Consider the following 24564-nt stretch of genomic DNA (forward strand, 5'->3'; position numbering starts at 1 on the left):
CCGTCACGAAACAGCAACGTCGCTCTTCTACTTCAAGCCCAGAACTCCACCGTTCAGACACACACAGGACGGGGCACGCCGCGACACACACAGGACGGGGCACGCCGTGACACACATGGGGCACGCCGTGACACACACAGGACGGGGCACGCCGTGACACACACAGGACGGGGCACGCCGCGACACGCGGGACAAGTGGGCTCGCCGTGGGCTCGCCGTGGACATCTGGGGCATGCCGTGCACGCGCCATCGACACACGGTCTACACGCCATCGACACGCGGGGTCAGCTGTGGACACGCGGGGCACGCCCAGGACACCGTGGGCACGCCGTGAACACGCCATCGACACGCGGCGGACAAGCCATCGACACACGGGGTCAGCTGTGGACACGCGGGGCACGCCGTGAACACGCCGTCGACACGCAGCGGACAAGCCATCGACACGCGGGGGTCAGCCGTGGACACGCGGGGCACACCATGGACACGCCGTGCACTCTACGAGATGGAAATCTCACAGTCGGGCAACAGTTTGAGTCGCGGCCGTGAACATGTGGCCCGGGAGATGATTTATAATAATTAATCTGCTGTGTCCAGTCCCAACAGCCTTCCTCTCAAACCCCTCCACCAATCCACCACACACACACACACACACACACACGCACACACACACACACACACACACACGCACGCGCACACGCACACACCCCATAGTCAGTCAAGCTTCACAGCTGTGACCAGCTCGGCGCCTTTCCAAACCAATGTCACTGACGTCCCTATCGAAGGACATCGAAGGGGATTTAGTCTCTCTCTCTCTCTCTCTCTCTCTCTCTCTCTCTCTCTCTCTCTCTCTGCTAAACCCCCTGCACCTTCACAATGGACCACACGCTGTACTTTATCACGGCCATCATATCATGAACCATTAACATGAGGGCCTACAATAACATTATTTATGGAGGCGTTAATATTAATATCGACCTGTGGGCTGTCAGGCGAGCTGATTTACTGAGCGCTGGAACGCCGGGCCATGTTCGGGCTGGCAGGTGGACTAATTGAATATCAGTCACCGCATACAGCATGCCGACAGAAGACACTCAGTCACCATTGAACAAGAGCACACACACACAAATGCCCAATCTGTACATATGCAAAAGAAGTGACGCGCATGACCTCGCTCCAAAACCCAGCGCTGAGCGCTACCTGGCGCGTGCAGGTGCACTTCACGCAGGTCAGCTCGTAGACTTTTTCAACCGAGGCCGCGCGGCGGTAATTATGACCGGGGCTCTGCTGAGAGCGCGTTATAATAATGGACGCTTTCGCACTTATCTGCACAAAACAGGCCCCGCTAATGAAACTTCACTCTGAGTGGCTCATTGCTGGAGTGTTTCATCTGAGGACGCCGGCGTTGGAGTGTGCGGGAGGCTCTCTGACGGCGCACAGAGGTGCAGGATTAGCTCGCCGCCGCCGCCGCCGCCGAGAATAAATGAGGCGGCAGGACAAAGTCACTCCGGTGGAGTGTGAGGTTTGTTTTGACGGCAACGCCCAATTCCAGTGGATTTTTTTTGTCAAAAGGTGTTCTACGATGTTTAATCCAGTGCTTTTCAGTCGGAGGACAGAGCTGCCTTCCAACGGGAAAACACACAATCGACTTGCAGCATTTCATTTGGCACAAAACGTTCCTATTTGTTCACATGCTGCATGTAAATATGTTTTACTGGAGAGTCCTGAATTCATCCACACAGATGAAATGAGTGAACAGTGAAAACAGGGACGAGGATTTTTAAACCTCTCATTCCTCAAGGTTTTTTACTGGTGTGCTATGAGGAGATCTTGCTCCTGAAATCCTTGAAAAGTGGCTCTTTCACAGTGTTTCCTACTTTATTGAACACATTTGTGTGCAGGAGAGTTGATGAATGAGACGATGGATTTATTGCAGTGATCTGAGACGGAGCAGTCAATCTCTCTGCATGTTTAAGCTCGTGCTCGTCGTTCATCTGACGGCTATCACATGATAGAAAGAGTCCACGGTGAATCCTGACATGAATCAAACATGTTAAATCTGTCAGATTAACGTTAACTCAACACTGACCTCTAATTGAATCTCCCCTTCATGACATCGTTAGACGGCCTCGTCCGTTTAAACTAGTGTCGAGGACGATAAAGGTACCAAACAAAGGAATGGTACATGTGGACATTTTGGTTTTTTTTTAGTCTTTTGTGGGTCAGGATGTTGCCTGGAGTGCACTGGAATGCATTTGAATGACTAAAGGAGGTTATTATCCAATAAATGTCTCATTATGTCTTTGTCAAAGCCCAAAGGGACCTTGACTGGCGCCTCGGTGTCTCGCTAAATGGCTTTGATATGAAACAGTAATTTCCATGAAGTCGATTCTCTTTTTTTCTACATTTGCATTTTGCAGCATTTAGCCGGTGCTCACAGGTAGCGCCCGGTTCAAGGACGCCGCGGTGAGAGTGCACACGGCTTTTTACAGCCGCTCATCGCGACGACTGGAAGACTCCCACCCATGACATGTACGTTGCATTTCTTTACATTAGGACTCTTTTTGGAAAACACAAAGAGACGATACGAATAAAGCAGCTACACCGACGGAATAGTGTTACTAAGTTTATGCCACGTCAACGGGAGCAAAGACGCTTGAAAGGCAAATCAAGCTCCTCAGAATACGATTCAGGTTGAAGAACTAAAGGACGACTTTGTGACTTTGGCCCCCGTGATGTCATCCAGAGGTCGATGTTGTGGATGAGACGGCAGGAAGAGTCCGTAACTGTATCGCCTCTTCCTGCCCGACGTTGTGAGAAAGCTGTGATTCCTGAGGAAGAGGAGTCGCTGTGCGCCGCCGACAGCTGCCAACAGCTCAAATTCCCTTTCCGTCACATATACAGAAGCGGCACCTCGGCTCTATTGTTTCCTCATTTCCTTTGACTTCCCTCCTCTCTTCCTTCCCCCGATCTGATTTCTCGACTTGTCATTTCCTTTCTCTTCCTATTCGGCTCCTTCTTTTGTCTCCGCCCCCATTATCTCTCCTCTTGTCGTTTCCTCTCTGCTCACGCTTAATTCTCCTCTCCGACTTCCTTCCCTCTTCTGTCTTTTCCCCCCTCGGCTTGTGTTCACCTGTCGTTTCCTCGCTGCTTTCCTCTCCTTCAATTTGTCCCTTCTTGACTCCTCCTCTCTCCTCTTGACTTATCTTCTCCTCCCCTGTCACTGTCTGCTCTCCTCTCTCTCTGAACTCATCCTCCTCCCACTCCTTCTCTTCTTGACATCCCTTCTGATTACCTCAACTTCACATTTCCTGCCCTCCTTTCCGCTCACACCTTCCCTGTGCTTCACAGACGGTGTTTCCTCTTATTCACCCTTTTTCGCTCCACATCCCCTCCTCTCTTCTCTTCTCCTCACTCCGGAGGGAAGATTTGGCTTTTTTTTTTTAATTGCTTGGGTGCATATCAGTCTTTTCTACCTGCAGAAGAGCGAGGAGTGAGGAGGTGAGACGAGGACAAGCGAGGGATCAGGTGCTGCCATGGCAACATTTTTTCACCCAAAAAAAAGAAATCTCTTGACTTTTGTCACGTCAAGGCTGAAGCTATATTGACATTTCTTCATCTGAGGTGGAAATGTGCAGGATTTTTTCTTTCTTCCCTCCCGCCGTCTCTGATAGCACGCCTGTTGACATTTGCACAGAGTAGGTCAGCCTCGTGTTTTCTCGCTTTGTGCTTTTATTTTTCGCGGAAAAGTTTTTTTTTGTGCCTTTTTCAGAAAGCACCCTACGCCGTCACGTTGCTGGAGATAAAAAAAAATTTAAAAAAACAACACAAACCCTTTTTCTGAGCATGCATGTTTTCATTTCCCAGCTCGCCATGCGCCATGATGCTCGGCCATCTGTCTCAGCACGGCGACTCAACTCAATGCCAATATGTTGCAGGGTCATGAGGAAACAAACCGGAGCTGATTTCCACATGAGTGGACGAAGCATAACTTAACCCCTCCTCCTCCTCATCCTCTCCTCAATCCACAGCATAAACCCCACTAAGCGCCACGCTCTCACCTGCATGCTATCGTGAGCACCGCTCCATTATCTCAGATGTTGATTTAATGTGAGCTTTTTTTGCTCCTGTGCTGTCCGGCGAGCGCCTCATTCCGGCTTATTAATGGCGCCTCGCCCGGCCGAGGGAGTGTCTCATGCGACGGAGGAAGCGGTAGTGCAACAGCGTGTGTGCGCTGAATAAATGCTGTACATTAAACAAATTCACCCGCCCTCGTCTTTGGCAGCCGAGCGGCCGGGAGATTGAAGTATTACAGAATCTGCCTCACTTTTTCCCCCCTCGCTCGCTCTCTCTCTCTCTCTCTCTCACTGACACACGCATGCATGCATGCTCGTGTGCATCCAGCCGCGCATGCATTTGTTTGGAGACAATTTCCATTTTTTTTTTCTTCTTCTTCTTCTTTGCAAATTGCTGCCAGTGCTGCTGGCTGTGCAGCCCGGCGCTCTGCAGACACGATGCATGCAGTCCAGTGTCCTCACATGCAAACACGTTCTCATTCAGCTCCATGAGAACGCCGTTCGCCCCCCCGACATGCACTCCCTCACATGTGCACAAACCCAGAGAGGAACACACACATGTAACACACACACATCCATCTCTACTCTCCGTGCTGCAGTCGGTGTATCGGGGGGGGGGGGGGGGGGGGGGTTCCTTCAGCCCGGTGGCTGACACTGATTGGCTGAGCCGGCCCAAGTGGGCTGTCAGAATAAAGGATCAGTTGAGGTAATAATCCTCACAGAGGATGCTGGGAGTCTGTCTACAAGCAGCGTGGAGTCAATGAGTCAAAGACGACTGAGGAGGACGGAAGTCAATAAAATCAGAGATTTGCGGTCGATCATTTCCTTTTTGTATCCTGTCTTATGAACGTACACTTTCATGAAACTTTCTTGAGGAAGTAAGCAGTTTCATTTCCTTCTTTCGTCTTTACGTAATCTGCAAGTTGAGGTTTCAATTTTCGGCGTCACATGGTAAACACCCAGCTTTTAATTGCTGAAAGAAGCAGAGTTCAGATTGTTCTGCCTCGTGGAGAACGATATCACAGGCCGGGCGCTGCGTTTGCGCTGGCTATGAATTATGTGCTCTCATTACTTGCACACTATCTGCATGGTGATTTCATCTCTCAGTATGCAGAACCGCCATACATATTGTATTTTCAAACCCCCCCCCCCCCCACCTCCTCCCGACATGAACTTGAAGTCAAAGCTCTGTGATTCTGAAAACTCTCCTTGAAGAAGCCGTCCGGTGCGATGCGGTGAAGCCGGCTGTCGATATGAATTGATCACCCTGCAGCCGCCCCCCTCCTTCCACGTCCATTCCAGCAACGCTATTGATATCGTTATCTAAGGAGACTCTGACCTTTCACTGGAGATAACCTTCCTCGGCTGCTCGGTGGAGCCTCCTCAGGCTGGACGGCTGCAGACCCGACCGAGAGGTTTGGCAGAATACCGAGCGCAGGAGACGCCGACCTCCAGATGCATGCTGGGAAACTCACGCCAGCACCATGACACACACACGAGCTGTAAACGCAGTGAACAAGAGGATCCAAATGCTCCGCCTCCACGTGCACGTGGGTCCGTTCGTTAGTGAATATCCAAACACTCTTGTCACACACACACACACACACACACACACACACACACTCACACTCACACTTGGACCGGGCTCATTAGAGATGTGGAGGAGAAAATGATGAAGAAGAAAAAAAAATGTCAGGAGGGATTTCATGCAGATTCGCACTCCAGCGCTCTCAGGCAATCAGCGGCGAAACTCCTCTTCGCCCGAGAAGCGTCGTCCTGCGGTCACAAAGGGCGAAGAGGAGCGAGAGAGAGAGAGAGAGAGAGAGAGAGAGAGAGAGAGAGAGAGAGAGAGAGAGAGAGAGAAACTCATCTCTGCGTTTGTCGAATCCCCCCACCGACCACTTGAGGAGGCAGTTCATTTAGGAGTCCCTTTCATTAATGTTTCTCTTTCATTTTCCCGTTTTCTCCTTTACTCCCTCTCCCCCTTTTTCTATCTACTTTAAAGGTGCAAGTGAGCGAGTAACAAGAAGAAGGAGGAGGAGGAGGAAGAGGAGGAGGAGGAGGAGAGGAAGAAGGAGGAGGAGGTGGAGAAGAAGAAGAAGAAGAAGAAGAAGAAGAAGAAGAAGAAGAAGAAGAAGAAGAAGAAGAAGAAGAAGAAGAAGAAGGAGAAAGAGAAGAAGAAGAAGAAGAAGAAGAAGGAGAAAGAGAAGAAGAAGAGCCACTGGAGCTGAAGATATGAAGCTGAGGAGATTTTGAAAGCGTCTCAGTTGTAAGTCGGCCGTCATTTTTAATAGGAGAATCATATCTGTTCCCATAGTAACTGATCTTGAGTTGCGGGCTCACACACACACACACACACACACACACACACACACACACACACACATGGACGATGCGCTTGTGTCCATGTTTACTTCCTAATTATGACAAAAATATGACCCCTCAAAAAAAAAGTCATGAGAAAAAAAAGTCATAACTTTTTTTTTTTTGGTCAGAATTATGCAAAAAAAAAAAGTTATGTAAAAAAAAAGGCTTTTTTTTAGGGGGGTCATAATGCAAAACAAAAAAATCATAATTATGACCCCCAAAAAAAGTATGTAAAAAAAAGTAATTTGTTTTGTTATGCAAAAAGAAAAAAATCATGATTATGACCAAAAAAAAAAAGGATGTCAAAAAAAACAAAAATTCTGTTTTTGATTGATTGATGAAGTGGCAATGACTCTTTTATTTTTGACATACTTTCTTTTTTTGGGCTCATAATTATGATTTTTTTTTTGTGGCGGTCATGGGCTTCCATAGAGTGCATTGAAGTTTTGTAGAAAAGTGCCACCTGCAGTCTCTTGAGATTATAATCTAGATTACACGATCCAGAGAGCAACATTACAGCCAGAAACTTTATTTTTTTAACGATAAAATAATAATCATCAGTTTTTCTAGATTATCCATTTTGCAATGAAACCCCATCACTTAATGAAACATGTGTGCACTGCACGTCTGTGTAGATTAATGTTACTCATCCAGAAATTACACCATCGGGTCCAAATGTAATCTCTCGGTTGTCTGGCCAAATGTCCTCATCTCTCCAGCTCCAGTCCAGCGGAGAGTTTAATTCAGATCTGCAGAATGTACTGTAGTCCAGCGCCGCGCGGCCATTACATACACTGCACACCCCCGTCCTCATTTCCATATCATAACTTGATTATTAGTGCTGCTGGCAGAGCGGCAGACATGCAGAAACTGTGGATGAGAGTGAACTAATGGCTGTCGGAGCAGATGCAGGCCGGCAGACATCCCCTCTCCGTGTGCATGGATAGGGGAGGGGGGAGGGCTGCTCGTCACCTCTCAGCCGGAGGCCGCCGGCTTGATAAAATAACAGCTGTATTTGGCATATTGGGCTGCGATGATAGTAAGGCCTCGGTGACCCGCTTCATTCCACTGGAGGAACGGTGAAGAGGCGAGATGGCACATCTGGACCCCCCACCGCGGCTCAACAGGCTGGAAACTAGAAGAGCTCAGTGCTGGAGCTGGCTTCCCCTGCCTGACTGTGTCATTTACACGTCAGCGAATACATTTCAGAGGATTTTTAAAAGACACAACCAACAAGTTTGATTGATGTATTCATGGGTTTAACATCCCTGCGTTCTCAAACACAGAAACTGTCACGCGTGTTGTGGCTCTTCTGACCCTGTCATGCATCTCATGACTTGTTTTGTGGCATCGATCACAAGTCAAAATGCCCAAAAAAAAGGTAACATTGTGTATACATTAAAGGCAAAAGCCAGGAAAATAATATTCAAAGTATATTCGTATATAACCTCGAAATAAACAGTGAAATCATATTACATAAACGAATAAGGAAATTGCACATTAAAAAAATAAGTTATGCCAGCAATGACATTACACCCACACTGCACATTAAAATAAGATTGGATCCTTGCGTCGCTGCATGCTTTACATATTGATGAGCTTAATGGCCTGCAGATGAAACACATGCCCACATGTCTCTGAGAAATGTGAGGCTGACGATAATATTCTAGAAAGCAGGACAACATTTCTGATGCTTCATGTTCCTCCCAGAAGCCTCGCGATGCTTCACTGATGAGCAGCGTCGGATTGCACAGGTTTTCTTTTGCCTCACAATGAGACAGCAAACCTCTGGAGGGGCACGTCTGATTGGACAAGTGGTCGTCGGCTACAGAGGCTGCAGAATTTCATATTTTGTAGGATTTTTTTTAAAGCATCATTGCAATTTGCCAGAAGTAACATCAGACCATAAGTGAATTACAACGCGGTCACATGACTGAGCTGAAGGCGGGCTGGTGTTTTGCGTGTTTTTGAAGCATCAAAATTTACAAGTGAGATATTCGCTGACATATTTAATATCGCAGAACAAAACGTCAACATGTCTTTAACTTTCCACATCTGTTTTAACCGAAAACACCTTGACTTCAAGACAAAGGAACTGAAAGAACAAAGATGCAAACTAACTCAATGCCGGGTTTTAAAACTTCTTCCTGCAGCTGTCTGTCGCGTTTGATCTCCACGAGCAAGAAAAGTCTAAAGACGTCAATTTAAATTAGTTTGGTGGATGTTTCACTGGTTCAGTTCTGTGTGTCTGATTGAGAAGCAAACATGGCCTCTCGTGCCCTGAGGAACACCAAGATGTGCCATTGATCTGTGTGTTTCTGAACATTTTACTTTGTGACAGTTGCCTCACTTGTGCAACGCCGCAGTTGCAGCTGATGCAGGACGAGGTGTCGTCGGCCAAATCCACGAGGCAGCAGTGACCGTTTGCCGATCTTTAAAAAAGGAAGAGAGAGCAGCGGCTTTTAAGTGACTCCTCGGACGTTAGCGGCACAATTAAACAAAGCTCTGCTAATCTCTACAGCTGGCGTCAGGAGGCCTCGTGCTCTCACAGCTATCCGCCGCGCGGCGCTGGCTGTCCGACAGGTTGCTCAATGTCACGTCGGTGCCTTTACTGCACACACACTGTGCTAACAACCCTAACGCACATCATGAAGAGAGACCAGTTAGCATTATTCAATTATATATACACACTTCTTTGCGGGGGCCTGCAAAGAAATGTCAATTTACCTCAAGTTTGGAGGTAATGAATTTGATTATGCCAGTGCATGTCATTTCATGGCTTTTGGGAATGAAAGATTCTGCTTATCATACTTTCCCCTCGCAGTGATGCTGGAAAGCGGCGCGATGCATTTTTTAAAGGTCTCCTGTTCTGATCTATGTCTCGGGTTCGTTGTCGCCTGGAAGCTGAATGTCCGCCGCTACTCGCTCAGCGCGGCTCAACCATCACGTCTGACAACCTGTTCCAACTCTTTGCTTTCAAGCGTCTGCAGGGCTTCGCCCGACCCGACGCAACGCTTAACCCTCAAGTAGTTGAGAAACTGTCCCGCTCAACTTCAGGGCGGGAAGCTGATGAAAATAAACAACCTGCTGCAGTGTCCTAATATGAAGGACTCGGGTGGATATTTTCAGGGTGGGGTGGAGCGATGCTATCTTAGGTCTATTAATGCAGTCGCTGCCGCGTCGCCCCGGGCCGCGGGGCCTAATCCAGAGGAGGGAGAGTGAATGGGACCGTGGCTCGAGCTTGCCAGACCTACTTAGGTTGTGGTTGAGCGCACAGTGCTGTGTGGGCGAATCTATTCTGTCCTGGGCAGCGCGCAGCATAAACATTGCCCAGGGAGCGCAGGCGTGCAAGCAGGCAGGCATGCAGGCAGTCAAGCGGACAAGAGAAAAACTATAAGGATGGTTGCCTTTAATTTCCTTTCCACTGACTCCCCTCCGCCGTCCGGGGGCCCGAGAGCAAGAGGGTAAAGAGACAAGTGAGTGTGTGTGTGTGTGGAAATTACCTGTAGAGGCTATCACCAAAGTATGTATTGCTACCCACCTTCCTCTCTCTCTCTCTCTCTCTCTCTCTCACACACACACACACACACACTCTCCATCACACTCTTTCACGGCAAATCTGCCCCGATGCATTCGGCTGGCGGCTGGGAAGCGATGACTCGTTCGCCCCTCTTTCTCTCTCTCTCTCTCTCTCTCTCTCTCTCTCTCTCTCTCTCTCTCTCTCTCTCTCTCTCTCTCTCTCTCTGTCTTTAAGTGATCTGTGTTTGCTCCATGGCACTCTGGCGCTCTGACCTTGCAACCTTGCGTGTAAACAGAGCACCGCTACTCCCACCCCCACCCCTCCACCCTCCACCCTCCATCCTCCACCCTCCACCCTCCACCCTCCACTACCAAATAAGGAAGACGGAGCCACTGAAAGCAAGCAAGTCGGTCATGCCGACCCACCGAGGAGGCCATTAGTGGAGCCAGCAAACCAGCGGACGGGTTGCTAGAAAACCACCTCTGGCATCACTCATCACGCTCCGGCCTCTCTGGCCTCGCCGCCGCGTAGAGAAATGCACATGTACGCGCTCTCACGGCATGTGCACAAACACTGGCTGCAAGGCGCACTTACATCTGCACACGGGACCACGCACACCGTGACCTGGAAGCGTTAAAGCCACTGAAATGCACACACACACACACACACACACACACAGGACACTGTATACAAAGGCATACATTGAAAAGCCGCGTATGCTTGAACACACACACGGGGGAAAGGACGCGTTTGCACACACACACACACACACACACGGCACGCTGAATGGACTCAGAAGCGCACATATTTACAAGAGATGTGTTCACGTGACGCTACGCACACACAACGTGTAATGGCACGCTGCTGCATAACTACAAAGAGAATAAATTATAGACGGGGCTGTTTCAGTAAAACAATCAAATATGTTGCTGCAAGATGGATTTATACGCTGATGTATAATTACTGGTAACTATCACTCAGTAAAAGTGCTTATTACCACACTAACAACACGCCAGCACACAGCGCAGTGTGCACCATGAGACAATACAGCTTTCATATATCTATTATAGGAATTATCATTTTTTACACAACTTGTTATTGCATCTGGAGTTCACATTTGGTTGTTGCTGCGTCGTCCCGTCATACATGTGGACATACAACACGGACCAATGGGAATATATGAATTAAGTTTACTTGAAGTAAATCAAACTTCTTTACAGGAAGATGAAATAATACATTGTTTTCTAAAAATCAAATAGATGGATAGATAGATAGATAGATAGATAGATAGATAGATAGATAGATAGATAGATACTTTATTGATCCCTTAAGGGAAATTCAGGATCCAAGTAGCTCAAGACATCACACAAACATAACATATACACACACTCACTACACACACTATTAAAAAGGATTGTCAGACAAATTAAAACACACATTATTCACGTTATTAGATTAATATCTGATGTGCTCTTCTAGTACAACATGACTGTGGATCATAAAAGGCACAGACCGGTGTGTCGGCTCCACAACACATGAAACCTTCACTACTTCTCAACACCACAGTGAAACTAAGCGTCCGCTCGGTCCAGCAACGCGGCGCCGCAGCGCTGGTCGCCGTGTAAAACATCTCTTGTCAGTTTAACAGTCTTCACCGTGTACACACTGTGTCTGGGTTCCTGTGTCTTTTCCCTCCGTCCTCGTAATTCTTTGGTTTATTTAGCCGCTCTCTTTCACCTGCCTCCGGATGTCAGCCGAGTTCAACAGAGCCGGAGGGAAAACACTCACATGGAGGACGAGCCGGTGGGAAGAAACGCAGGAGATGTTGAAGAAGAAAGCGAGTAAGTTAGTGACGGAAACATCCTTAAAGGAGCTTACGCAGACTCCAATGCAATGAATTAGCAAATAACAGCCTGTAATTTAGGTATTTATCTGATGCCTTCAACACAAAGAGCATTGTTAGACTCGCTAAGTGTCTCATTATGTAACCGTGCCGGGATGCATTTAATGACACGTTGGATGCACAACAATGAGACTTTGCAAGAGGGAAGAATTCATCACAAAGGACCAGTGAGAAGCACCAACCTAAATGTCCCCATAACACATGTCACACTTATTGTTTTATTTAAATGAAGAATGAAAATCAAATGCATAAAAAAAACGAATTGAAAAAAAAACACTTAGGATTGAGCTGCTGTTCAGATATGATCAAATTCCTGTAAATGCAAAATGAAAGATGTCGTCCTTTTGTGTTGAAGTGACGCTCACGACGACCTCCGTGCATGTGTGTGTGTGTGTGTGTGTGTGTGTGTGTGTCACAGAGGCGCTGCAGTGGCACCTGAAGAGCTCAGATTTTTCCTGAAAGTTGGGTGAGTGCTATCAGATGTATTCTCCGCCCAGCGCCGTGTAATTCATTGCATTCCCCATCGCCGCCCCTCTCGCCGCGCCCGGCGAGCTCCCGCCTCCGCTCTCACACTCGTGTCTATCGCCGCGCTCGCTTGTGTATCAAGGTAATGAATTCATAATCGCTCTCCAGCTCTTTGTAGATCTCTATCGTGGTGGGAGATAAGGGGGAGCATCATTGCACTCTAATAGCCGTCAGTCTGCCTGTGTTCCTGCTCGCTGTGTGTGTGTGTGTGTGTGTGTGTTTGTGTGTGTGTGTGTGTTAAGCACATTACCCGTCAACAGAAACCCCAGCATGCTATCCTCCATTTTGGCTTCCAGGGAGAAGCAGGACTCTCGCCAAGAGCACAGTCACTTATCAGAGTGCTGTTGAGGCTGCACGCCGCCGCCGGCCGGCGTGCTTTTCCCGCTCCGCTATCTGAGATGGAGAAGCACTCAGCGCCGTTCCACTTCCTCTCCTTCTTCCAGCGTCTCGTTCACACCGAGACAACTTCCCCAACTTAGCCGACAAAACACCGAACCGCAGGAAGAGTGAATATCTGGGAGGGTGAGGCCGGCTGGGAGTGACTAGAGTCTCTCTCCGGGCCGTCCACGTGCCGCGCGAACGTTTTTTTAATTGTGTTTTTCGGCGGCGTGATGAAATGTCCTCCGTTTGAGCGCGAGCTGGCAGTAAGTGGGCCGTCGCCTCCGGGGACGGGGTGAGCGATGGGCCGGCGCCATCGGAGGTGATTGGGCTTCAACCCCTTCGGGGTGACGGATGAACGGAGAGAGCGGCGAGACAATAAGGAGGAGAAGCAACGTTCAGTCTCACGTGGAGTTAAACACAGGAAGGAAGGCGTGGCCATTTTGACATGCTACATTTGTAGCACGACACTCTTTTGGTGGATTCTTTTAGTCCAACACTTGTGTAAAAAGATGCATTGAAGGAAACATTGACAATTTATTTACATCGTCCTTAACAATATTCAGAGGCCGACCTTGTGATGGGAGCGGAAATCTGTATTGTTTCCAATATACAGTGTAGATGAAAATCAAATAATATGTTGTAGGCTTTCATCGGGGGATGAAGCCAAAAACAAATGCTTTCATAATCTCCTCTCGAATGTATTTTTAAAGATATTATGACCACCAACTGGGAAATGTTATTGTTTACGAGGCCACGATCGCGGATCTACTCTCTGAAATCATTTTTTTATTCCAAAAAGAACTGCAGTCGTTTTAATAAAAAGGTATTTTGGTTTATCTTGACCTTCGTGACCCCGAGTCCTTCAGCACATTGCATAATGAAGAGGTGGAAGCGTCCTTCTCTCATGAGCAGCTTCTGGTGACCAGCAGACCTCGCAGACACAACAGCTGACGGGGAAGAAGGCCGGCAGCTTCAGACGAGGTTCTTCGGCGTTCCTCGTCGTCTGGAGAATCTTCCCACGGCGCACACATGCTGTTACACAATTCGGTAACACGACGCAAACGATTAAGCGCGTTCCCTCGAGCACTCGCCACATCTTCCGCTCTCTGAATTTACATGGCATTTACGAACGCTCGCGAGGAAAACAAAAAAAAAAAAAAAAAGTGGAGAGGGGGAGCGCAGGGGAGGAGAGCTCCTCGTGTGGAGGAGTCTCATTATTCTGTTATGGATTGCACATGTCAGGCGGTAAGTGCTCTTTTTATCCTTCTAAAGCACGAGCCTCGGCCGCCGAGCGCATTTCCCTACCCGAGTGAAATTTACCATGTTAAGGCTCCCGCCGCCAGGGGACCGGCGGTGAGAGCTTCTGGGTCGCCGCGAAGATTTACCGGCCTGATTAAATAAAGAGGGCCGTAGTGTGAATAAGAGGCCGAGGGGAAAATCTACGTCACGTACAAACGCATGATTTTATTCACCGGTTTAAATTGATTAGACCCCCACCCTTCACACACACACACACACACACACACACACACCCCGCTACACCTCTTTATGGGGTGCTACATGTCACGCTGGGTTTTAAACAAAGAGCAGAGAGAGGGCAGTGGAGGATCGCTTGTGGCGTCCGGCCAACACGCCGCTAAGACGGGTCTTTTTTTTAAAAGATGTTCCCATCCGTCACCGCCCGCGTACCTTGAAAAGTTCACACAAAATATATTGCTGCTCTCCTTCCGATTGGGCAGCAGAGGCCTTTCACTTGATGCACGGCGGCTCACAAAATGTAGCACGGCCCACATTCAATCAAATGTCTGAGGTTTCCCATCATGCACCCTGATCCTCACTGCTCCAGAAGGGGCTGTGACGCAGTCAGCGTTTTTCAGCTGAGTCGTTATTTTATTTGCTATTAATCCCAGAATCACTCACTTTGACCTCTAACTTTTTTTTCCTTCTAACTATTAAAAGATTTCCAGAGAATTAACGTTATTTTACAGGTTTTATCTGAAAGATTCAAATATATTCAATAAAAAATAACAACAGTTAAATGACTGGCAGCAGCGGCTTTCAAATAAAAACTCATCAATTAAAGTCTTTTACATCTTTATTCAAATGAATGTAAAAACAAAAAGATTTTGATGACTTTATGGAGTAGAAAAGTGTCTTCAAATACTCATAATGTACAAGCTTTAAGATGTGAAGTATTACCACCTAAAAACGTACAAATGCAGTACACGTTGATTTAAAATGAGTTAAAGTGTGACTAGACACACAATCACACATAAAGTACACCGTTAGTACTTCTAAAACCTTTTTATTTAATGTATTCACGTGTAAATGGACATTATTGACCAGCAAACAGTGCAGAGAGGCCGCGTGGGTCAGTGTGTGTCTCTTGTGTGTCTCTTGTGTGTCTCTTGTGCGTCTCTTGTGCGTCAAATTCAAATCCGACCGTCCAATCAGAGCTGCTGAAATCCGGCCTGACTTCCTCTTCACTTCTAGCAAAGTGAGAGAAGTAAATGAACCAAAAGTTGTTGAAAGTCAGTGTAAAATGTGTTGTTTTCATTTGTGAGTCATTACAAGATCAATATTTATTTATTTATTGCAGCTTATTGTTGTTGTTTTCAAACACATCATGACTCAAAAATATTTGTTATAATAAATGATACGAATGTATCACTGAAACGAAAATAATTAACGCCAATTTGATTTATTTAAATGGCAACAAGGACAAGCGGGACACGCCTCGGTAGAGCGGCTGTGGAAGCAATAAATATTCATGAAAACATTCAAAAAGTAACTTTTCAAAATTATTATCATGTCACAGAACACTTCCTGTTTTTTACAGCCTTGTATTGTAGCTGCCGGCTGGCGTACAAACTGTATATATATATATATATATATATATATATATATATATATATATATATATATATATATATATATATATATATATATATATATATATATGTTGGCTACATGTTTCCCCCTGGGCGCCTCACAGCTCCTGGATCAAGGATGGGTCAAAAGCAGAGAAGAAGTCCCCCGAGGGGATTAATCCAGGATGCATTATTGTTTATTTATTATGTCACAAGTTTATTCATGATACAACTGGATGGATGACGGCTCCATTAGCTCTTAACATCAGTGTTGTTTATCTTGACATGCGCAACAAGGGAATATGACATCCATATGCAACACAGTCTAAGTACCAACGACTTGTCATCGGTCATTCTTACAATGTAAATATGTATTTTTTTAACGTATCCTGTATTATATCGGAGACTGAATGTACCTTGTTGCCCTGAATGCATCATTACTTTACCTTTATGTTATTATGAAGTGGGTTAGCCAGTTGTGTTGATTTGATTCAATCATATTAATAACAATTACCTTGCATTTTGTAAATCTTAGACACAAAAAAAAAGCAAAGAAATTGAGAAACGCGTCTTTTTTCCCTCCGTGCTGTATCGCACCCTCGCTGTGTCTTTGTGTCTCCTCATTTCGCCCAGATTCATGAAAATAAAAGACCCGCCGCAGTAACTTCCGTCTCCGTTGTGAGTTTTGACTAAAAGGCGCTTGAACGCACCGAGTGCTCGGATTTACGATTCGGTGGGAAGTCAAGAGACGAAGTTTATGAGGCGGCATTGAACGCAGCACAGAGCTACGCGTTTTTTTTCCTCTCTCTCCCTGCAACAGAGGGGAGGGAGAAGAGGGGTATTTGACTCCTGCCCCCCCCACACCCCCTCCAGTCCGTACGAGGTGGATTTTAGGGAAGAAAGGGAGCAAAACCTGGGACGCGCAGATAAGGACAGACGCCAATAAAGGGATCTGCGCCTGGTGATCCGCGCGCGGCGGCGTCGCGCACGGATTATTCTAGGGTGTTTCATTTTTCTTTCACTGCGGAGATCCTGACTCGCAGCGTGTGATCTGTTGGGGGGAAAAGGAGTACAAACGCACGGGGGAATAGACGAGCTTTATGCTCCCCCACCCCCCCAACAGCCCCAACCTCCAGCCCGCTAACAAGTGACTGCTCTGCGGCTCCAGAAAGTGGAATATAGCGGGTTTTATTCTTCTTTTTCCTTCCGTCGTGGATGCGAAATAACAGTTTTTTTCCCTGAGGGAGAAGGACCGCTGAGCCACAGCGAGCACGGAGAGGAGAGCTGCCCCCGTTAGACGACCAGGGGGGGGCAGAGCTTTCTCTCTCACGCCGTGGAAGTAAGTGTGTGCGACTTTTAAAAGACTGCTTCACTGTGAAAGCGCTTGATAGGAGTTCAGAGAGCGTGTTGCATGTTTATTAAAAGGCAAATAAATGCTGCACCGTTCTTTTAAAATACTCTTACTCGTTAGTCCGCCCCAGTCTGCGGTGGAAAAAGAGGAATAAAAAAGGTGTAACTGCTCTCCTCTCGTGCTGGATGTATTTTAAGGGAACTTTTTTTTTGTTGCCTTAACTTTTTGTCAACGTGGTTTCTTTGCGATTTCTATATATAGATGACTAAAGTCAGGGATTTAGCCCTCAGCGCAGAGGCTGCACAGCTTTCTCACAGTCAAGACCCCCCAAGCACACACACACACACACACACACACACAACACACACACACATCACACAGAGCTGCTCTGGGGTCAGTTCGACCCAAAATGTTCCCAAACTTTTGCATTTGAGAACATCTTTCCTCTCGTTCTGCTGGTGTGACGCTGCATCAGGTCCAACAGTCACTCACTGCATCAAACCACTTTTTAAGATATCCATAATAATAATAATAATAATGTCTGAGGTTTTTCTCAACGGCAACACGGCTGTGAACGTGTTGTGTGTCCTTGCAGTGTGTCTTTGGTGAGCTTTGTGTGGAGTTCATTGTGTTTGATTGGAGTTGTTTTGTTTCCTCTGTAAAACAAAAACGCTTCATTTTAAGACATTTCTCTGATGTTTTTGCACATTCAATATCATTTTAACTTTTGTCTGAAGGGGAATCGTCTGCTTTGTGAAGCCGCTTTCTTCTCAGATTGTGTCGGTACAATCAGACACAGCTCCAGGCTTTTGTCTTACTTTTCTTTGTTCTGGCAGGTTGCAGCAACTCAAGTGAGTCCAATTTGAATGGATCTTAATTTGTGTCTGAACATTTAAGGCCGAAGCTTCCCCCGGGCCGCGTCCCCCTCCTCTCTTCACCTTCCACCTCAACAGCAACTGCGAGCCAAAAACAGATTTGTAATGCTTTTGGTTCACTGCGGCCTGCTGAGCGGACGAGGCCCAACAATGTTGTTTTTGTTGTCTCGACGTTAACAGAAACTAGCAGAGCAGTGTCTGTTAAATGCACAGAGGTCAGAGGTCAGGCGCAGTAGCACCAGTGTATCAAGCGGATGAAAGACACAACATTCAGTTGAACATATCACGGTTTACTTCATGTATGTATTGCACCTATTTCACAATTCCCCAGTTTAGTCTACATTGAAAGAACCTAAACTAATCCTGATGGAAATTCTGTTTTTTCACCAACGTCGTAGCTCCGAATCATCCGTCTTGCGCTCCGGCGTTCAACCCGCCTGCTCGGTTGCATAAATAAAGCCATTTGTCTTGTGATGAGAGTCACATGTTGGTTGTCAGCAGCGAGAAGGAGTCTTGTCCTTCAGAGTAATTGGACAACACGTACAGCGAGAGGCGTCCAGAGTGTTCTGGATTCTTAATGTGGCTTTAATTGAACGATTCATCAAGCCTGATCACTGTCACACAACTGGACAAGAAAGACACACAAAAAAAAAGCAAATGACAAAACGCCGCCGATAAGCTGCCAGCGAGCGCCGTTTCATTTCGTTTGACTCGTTCCTTTGTCTCCGTGGTCGGCAGTGAGAACGTTGCCTCCATGAGAACTTTAGATTCCTCCTTTTCTCTACACTTGGAAAACACGCTCTCAAACTTTTTCTGTCACTTCGGAGGAAGCAAAATGTTCCCGCCGCCCCAACAACACGGGAACAAAATGGTGCAACTTGTTGAGACTCCTCCATCCGTGCTTTTTGAGTAATAGATTAAAGAAACTGTAAATCCCTTTCAAGTGAACCAGATCGCTCCATCTGACAAAAACTAATAACATGTGCAAACACTTTGTTAAAACAATGCAATAAAGTTATATATGTGCAAAAAAATAGCTAATATTTGGCAAAAAGATGAGCAAGGAAGCGTCTGGATCCCTGTTTTCGCCCTATAGTTTTATGTTGAAGTGTCCTTGAGCAAGGCACTGAAGCCCCAGAGCTTCACCGCAGCACAAAGCTCCTTCATTACTAAAGATGGGTAATATATATATATTTTTTCAGAATCCGCATCTCTGCGCGTCCCGCCTGTAATACCTCAGCGCCCCACTAGAGGGTCGCGCCCCACAGTTTGCAGTTTGCCCCGGATACCACGGCGTTCCCCAACGCGTGGGGGTCTTGAAGAAGTGTCCTCTTCGGGGTTTTGAAAGTCATTTCTTTTGCAAGTATTACTTTTGTTTTACCCTCTAACTCGCCCGGGCGTGTTCTCTCTCTCTCTCTCTTTTGAAGGGATTCAAATGGAGGAAGAGCGGCGACGCAGACGTTCAATGTCATGTGTTTCACTTCAGAAGCTGGATCTTTCTTCCTGTTTTATGTAGTTTTTCTCTTCTTTTAGGGTTCTTAACATCAAGTGCATTTTTTACTACCAAGTGCAGCGATTGCATTTTTATAGAGGCGACGCGAGCAGAGCTCTCGGTTCGTTGAGAGCTTTTTATCATCAGATATTTTCCAGATGCCGCGCTGAAGCACAAACCGACAGCCAGTAAAACATGTTCAAGTGTCGAAATTAGAAAAACTGCCATTGTTAAATTCACACATACACCAAGACGCACAAAAAGGAATGATGATTAATAACTCGTACCTCTTCAATTACTGTCTGTTTTCCATACGCATTCACACCGCGGCTTGGTTATAAAACGTAAACTGTCACAACGAAAGCAAAACATGAATCAGCGAAGCGTATTCTACACGTCTGCCTTGTTCTTTGTTCAAGTTTTTTTTTAAAGGATTACAATTGCACAGTCACCTAATTTGGTTTTACCACCTAGTGCCCCGTTCATTTTATTCAAATTAGCAGCGTTTTTGGTGGCATCAAGTGCTTTGCAATTAGTCACATCGCACTTGACGCAACAACACAGTTAATAACAGCTGCTGTGAAGTGAGTGTCGTCGCAGAGAGAAATGTGCGCTGTGCAGAGGCGCTGTTGCACTCACAGCTAATTGTGTTTATTCATTTTAATATGCTCTGAGTGCTAAATCAGTGCTCTTCCAGCGACACGAGGTGCAATTAGTCTGGCTGTGAAAACAGGAGGCAGTGTGTCTTGTAAAGTGTCCCCTCCTCTCCCCTTTGATTTGTGGATTAACCATCCCCGGTCATGCGCATTTCTTTTTATTGCCACGAAGCCAAGACTCAATGAAAGAAACATGGAATGACTGTAGAGCGTCAATGAGTACAAAGCGCACACTACGACACAACCGCACGAGCATGACGCCCGACAGTAGGAAGTTAAGTAGTTAAGTGTCTGGATCCTGCAGAAAATACCAACGCTTTTATGAAGATGTTACGCAACAGTCTTCTGCACTCGTGTACCTTTCAGCCACGTGCTCTGGTGTCAGCTAGAATACTAAAACTCACAACAACGGCACCTGTTTGTGGCTTCAGGTATCTGTAAACTTTCAAACATCAAGCAGCTGATGTGCACAACTCGTATATTGTTCACTAATGTTAATAATATTCCTGCGTTGGATATGAACTTTCTCCTGCCATGAAATGTAATTCTTGCATCTCTCGAGCCTGAAACATGTCGCCGCTTCACCCAAACCAGAATGTAGAGCAACAAAATAAGAATGAACCAATTTTAATGAGCGAGAGGACAAACCATTGGCGTGGTCTGCTATTTTATTCCCTGTTTTAAACTCATCGTATTTTTTTGAAATGAAAAACAGGTCAGCTTTGTCTGTGCAAGCTAGCGTTCCAAGAAGAAGAAAAAAAAAAAACCTCTCTTCCTGCTTCAAAACACAACACAGCTTGTGCCGCTGACTGATGCCTGCAACTTAACCAAAGCCGGTAAATAACACCTGACCGGAAAAGTATGTTATTAACCGTCGCCGGCGTCAGACGCTCCCTTAAAGACGCTGCATTTGCACCTGGGGGTCGCATTATCTGTCGAGACGCATGACGTGTTGCATGATGGTACTCCTGCAGGCCGCTGCGTCATCGTCGCTCAACGGACCTACTTTCTCTCCCCGGCCGTCGGGGCCGGGACGCGAGCCGGATGGCCGGTGGACACGACGTTATTGACCAACAGCTCGGTGGCCTCGGGTCTGTATCTGGTCGCTTTGTCCTCAACACACTTTGCTGGAGGTGAGAAAAGAGCCGCGACACTTCCGGCTGCACCCGGAAGTCATTTGGACACGTCGACTCTTCTCGAAGTCAAAAGGTCGGCTCGCGATGGGCAGCATCTCCCTCTTTGTCCTCTGTGTACTTTAAACCAGCTTTTAATCCGTATTTAAATATAGTTTAAATCTACGTTGCTTATTTATTCTCTGGAACGGACCGAGCATATTGCATTTCTGCTGCCGTGAGTGTTTCTTCTCATCTTCAGTGCATTCACACACACACACACACACATTTTATTCGTCTCCGGATTCTTTTGAGCTTTACAATTAACTCACCGCAGACGCGGTGCGAGGAAATACTTCTCCGGCGTCGGCGTTAACGCGGGCAGACATCGTTAATGAGATTCTGGTATTGATTTGATTCTTAAGAAGCGAAGGTGGGAGCTCGTACACACCGTCTGGCAGGGATTAGTCCAGTCTATCTGGTAAAGTCTCGGGGAATACATCGACGCACCGTCGGCTCGCCGAGCCTCCCGCCCGTAGCGTCAGCTTTTAGAAAAATAACTTCTGAAGAAGAAGGGATGGTAATCTGCTTTTTGACGTCGAGCAGCGAGCAGAGCTTCTGTTGCCGCCTCCTTCCTCCACAAACATGGGGCATGGTTTGTAAAAGCCTGAGGAAACTATAGCAAACAGGGTGACACACCTCCATCCACGCCCTCTGGCACTGATCCCTCGCCTTTATGGTTATGGAGTTAATGTCGACTGGTGTTTCATGGTGAGAAGTAATTAACAGCCGGTCATCAAGTGGATGCGTCTGAGCCCGTCTGCATCTCCTCTGGTCGTCTCCTGACGCTCGCTGTCGGGCGGTTCCTATATTAAGTGGGATTACCAGCTGGCCTCCCCCAGATTGATGCACAGAAGTTCCCCTTCGGGGTGTCTGCCGCTGCCGCCTCCTCCTCCTCCTCCTCCTCTCTGCAAACTAGGTCTGGCAGGGGGGCAGGCCTGCGTCCTGGTAGTTTGACCCCTTTGAGGTTTGAGACACGTGTGTGTGTGTGTGTGTGTGTGTGTGTGTGTGTGTGTGTGTGTGTGTGTGTGTGTGTGTGTGTGTGTGTGTGTGTGTGTGTGTGTGTGTGTGTGTGTGTGTGTGTGTGTGTGGGAGGTTTGCACGGCCCCAACGGGTTCAAACAGGTGGACTCGTTCTCATTTAAACGCTGCTCATGCGGGCCGTTGGACGGTCCTCGCCAGCCTGTTGAGCATCTGTAGGCGGCGTGTATTTGTACAGCAGGATGCGTTTGAGGATCGTATTGTCCCAAAACATATCTGCTTCTGCGTTACACTATAATTTGAGTTTGTGAGAGAATTGTCAGATACACTTGTACCTCTGCGACGTGACGATTCTCACACAATCAACAATGTGATTGACTAATAGTTGGATTTAAATGGTGGCCGTTTTTTTTACACCATTTAATGTGATTGGTCTACAATATCACTTACAAAATGATGCATTTCTTCCACCATCGTTCTTTCCACCGTAACTCACAAGACGCTGCTGCTAAGTCACACAGCTAACAAGCGGTCCGTAGCATCCTGTATGTTTGTAGTGTTGTACGTAAGAGCCACTTTACAGCTTCTCTAAATGTGCAAAACACCATTTTATTCACAGTTAAACTACGATATATATATACTCATGCAACACTTTTTACTCAAATGCTTCTTGCACACTGACAGCCGTGTATTGTCAGTAGTAGCACATGTTAATATCTTCATGACTCAGCAGAGCTCAGACCTCCATGGTTATGATAAGACTCACTGGTCCGATAGCCAGCGTCCACTAACTGAAGCCAAACGTGAGCTTTTCCCAAGTTGCGGCTTCGGTGTGAAATGGTCATAAGAGACGTGCATGTGTGTGTTTGTGTGTGTGTGTGTGTGTGTGTCCTAAACGCTGCTAATCTGATGGCGCTCATTGTGCTAGCGCACAGAAAGCCACAAGCAAGATGGCTCGGCCCATTCAGAGGACCCCCACCCGTTCGCCCCCCCGATGCACCACCCTGTCCTTTTGTTCCTGCCTCCTCCACACATGCACACCCTCACCCAAACTTCAGGGACATCTGGTATGAGGAGGAGGAGGGAGGGAGGGCGCTTTGGGGGAAGAGAAAGGGAGTAGAAGGGTACACTCAGCTGCCCCGAGGGGTAGTAGGTGAGAGATGGGGGTCGCTAGAGAAACATGTGTATGCAGGGTGGAGGGGGTTGTCGTGCAGGAGAGGAGGGGAAGTGGGACAACTAAAGAGGAGTAGGCAGATAATTGATGGATGGAAGTAATTGTGTGTAATGCAAGCAAGGAAACATGGGCCTCTGGGAGGGAGAGAGAGAGAGAGAGAGAGAGAGAGAGAGAGAGAGAAAGAGAGGGAGCTGCTGAATAGAGCAGAGGAAGGCGGCGGGGGGGATGAAGAGAGTAATGAACAGAGGGAGCGTGCAAGAAATAGGAGACGAGGGAGAATGAGAGAGCGAGGAAGGGTACGGAGAGGAGACTGTTGGGAGGAGGAGGAGGAGGAAGAGGAGGAGGAGGGAGGGGGCTGCTGTTGTGTTGCATCACTCAGCACTAGCCAGGGTTAAACAGGAGTAACTACCTGGCTGTCAGGCTGATTGTTCATCCCTGTGCATCAGGGGATTCGCGTCCTGGTTTATGAGAGATGGCGCAGACTCACTATGTGGGCCACTTAACCACAGAAAATGGCTCCCCGTGCGTCTCCGGGGGCGTCGGCGGCGCCGGCTTTGCGCGCCGAGGCGATCGCTTCGTATGCAGACGACGCAGTCATCTACCTGACGGAGAGATCCTCATCGTCGCGCCTCGTCTCCTATTTTTTTTTTTGCAGTCTGGCTCAATGAAATGATTCATATATTGTGTTAATATTTCCCCCCACAACAACAACAAAACTCCCTCCGTGGAAAACAACCCCAATCACAAGGCCTCCTCGGTAATTACAACGCCAGCAATCTGGGCGCCTTTTCAAGCAGCGTGGTGCCTCATCTTTCAGTGAAATGGAAACAAAGCCGATGTACTCCAGTCTGGATACACAAATTACAGAGTACCAGTGGTGCGTAAAAGAGAAGGAAGAAAAAAAAGACAGAGAGAGAAGGCACCAGAGGCAAAATGCATTGAGTTTCTTCTCACTTTCTCACTGTGCATCACAAGCTTGTCTCCAGACGGGGAAGAAAGGTTCGTCAAGCGCATCACGGTGGAGAGAGTAAAACCTTCCCCGGCCCCTGGGAAGATAGGAGGTGACATTTGTATGTAAATGGAGACAGGCCCTCTCCACTGCTTTCCAGCTGACAGTAAACACAGTGGGCAACCGGGGGTTTTAGTCGCTGTTTTTGAGAAGTTGAAGATTTAGTTGTTTATTTCTTGTTTTGACGGATTAAAAAAAATATGGATTCAAAAGCTT

At 47.2% G+C, this 24564-nt stretch overlaps 1 protein-coding gene across 12 annotated transcripts in view; it reads left to right on the top strand.

Annotated features, from left to right (window-relative positions):
* ptprsa (protein tyrosine phosphatase receptor type Sa) overlaps nucleotides 1-24564 on the top strand; it is a 210153-nt gene that overhangs the window by 33916 nt on the left and 151673 nt on the right. The window contains exon 2 of one of the 12 annotated variants that reach the window (XM_068590029.1): nucleotides 6079-6342. The exons of 10 other annotated variants lie outside the window; for them this stretch is intronic. The gene's annotated coding sequence lies outside the window, so the exon portion shown is untranslated. Of the gene's footprint in view, nucleotides 1-6078; nucleotides 6343-15850; nucleotides 16979-24564 lie in introns of those variants that run through there. One more of the 12 variants, XM_068590030.1, reaches the window with a different exon arrangement.

Source organism: Clinocottus analis, unplaced genomic scaffold (genome assembly GCF_023055335.1).
Source record: "Clinocottus analis isolate CAN_PGR_092001 unplaced genomic scaffold, fCliAna1.0.p SCAF_23, whole genome shotgun sequence".
Taxonomy (NCBI): domain Eukaryota; kingdom Metazoa; phylum Chordata; class Actinopteri; order Perciformes; family Cottidae; genus Clinocottus; species Clinocottus analis.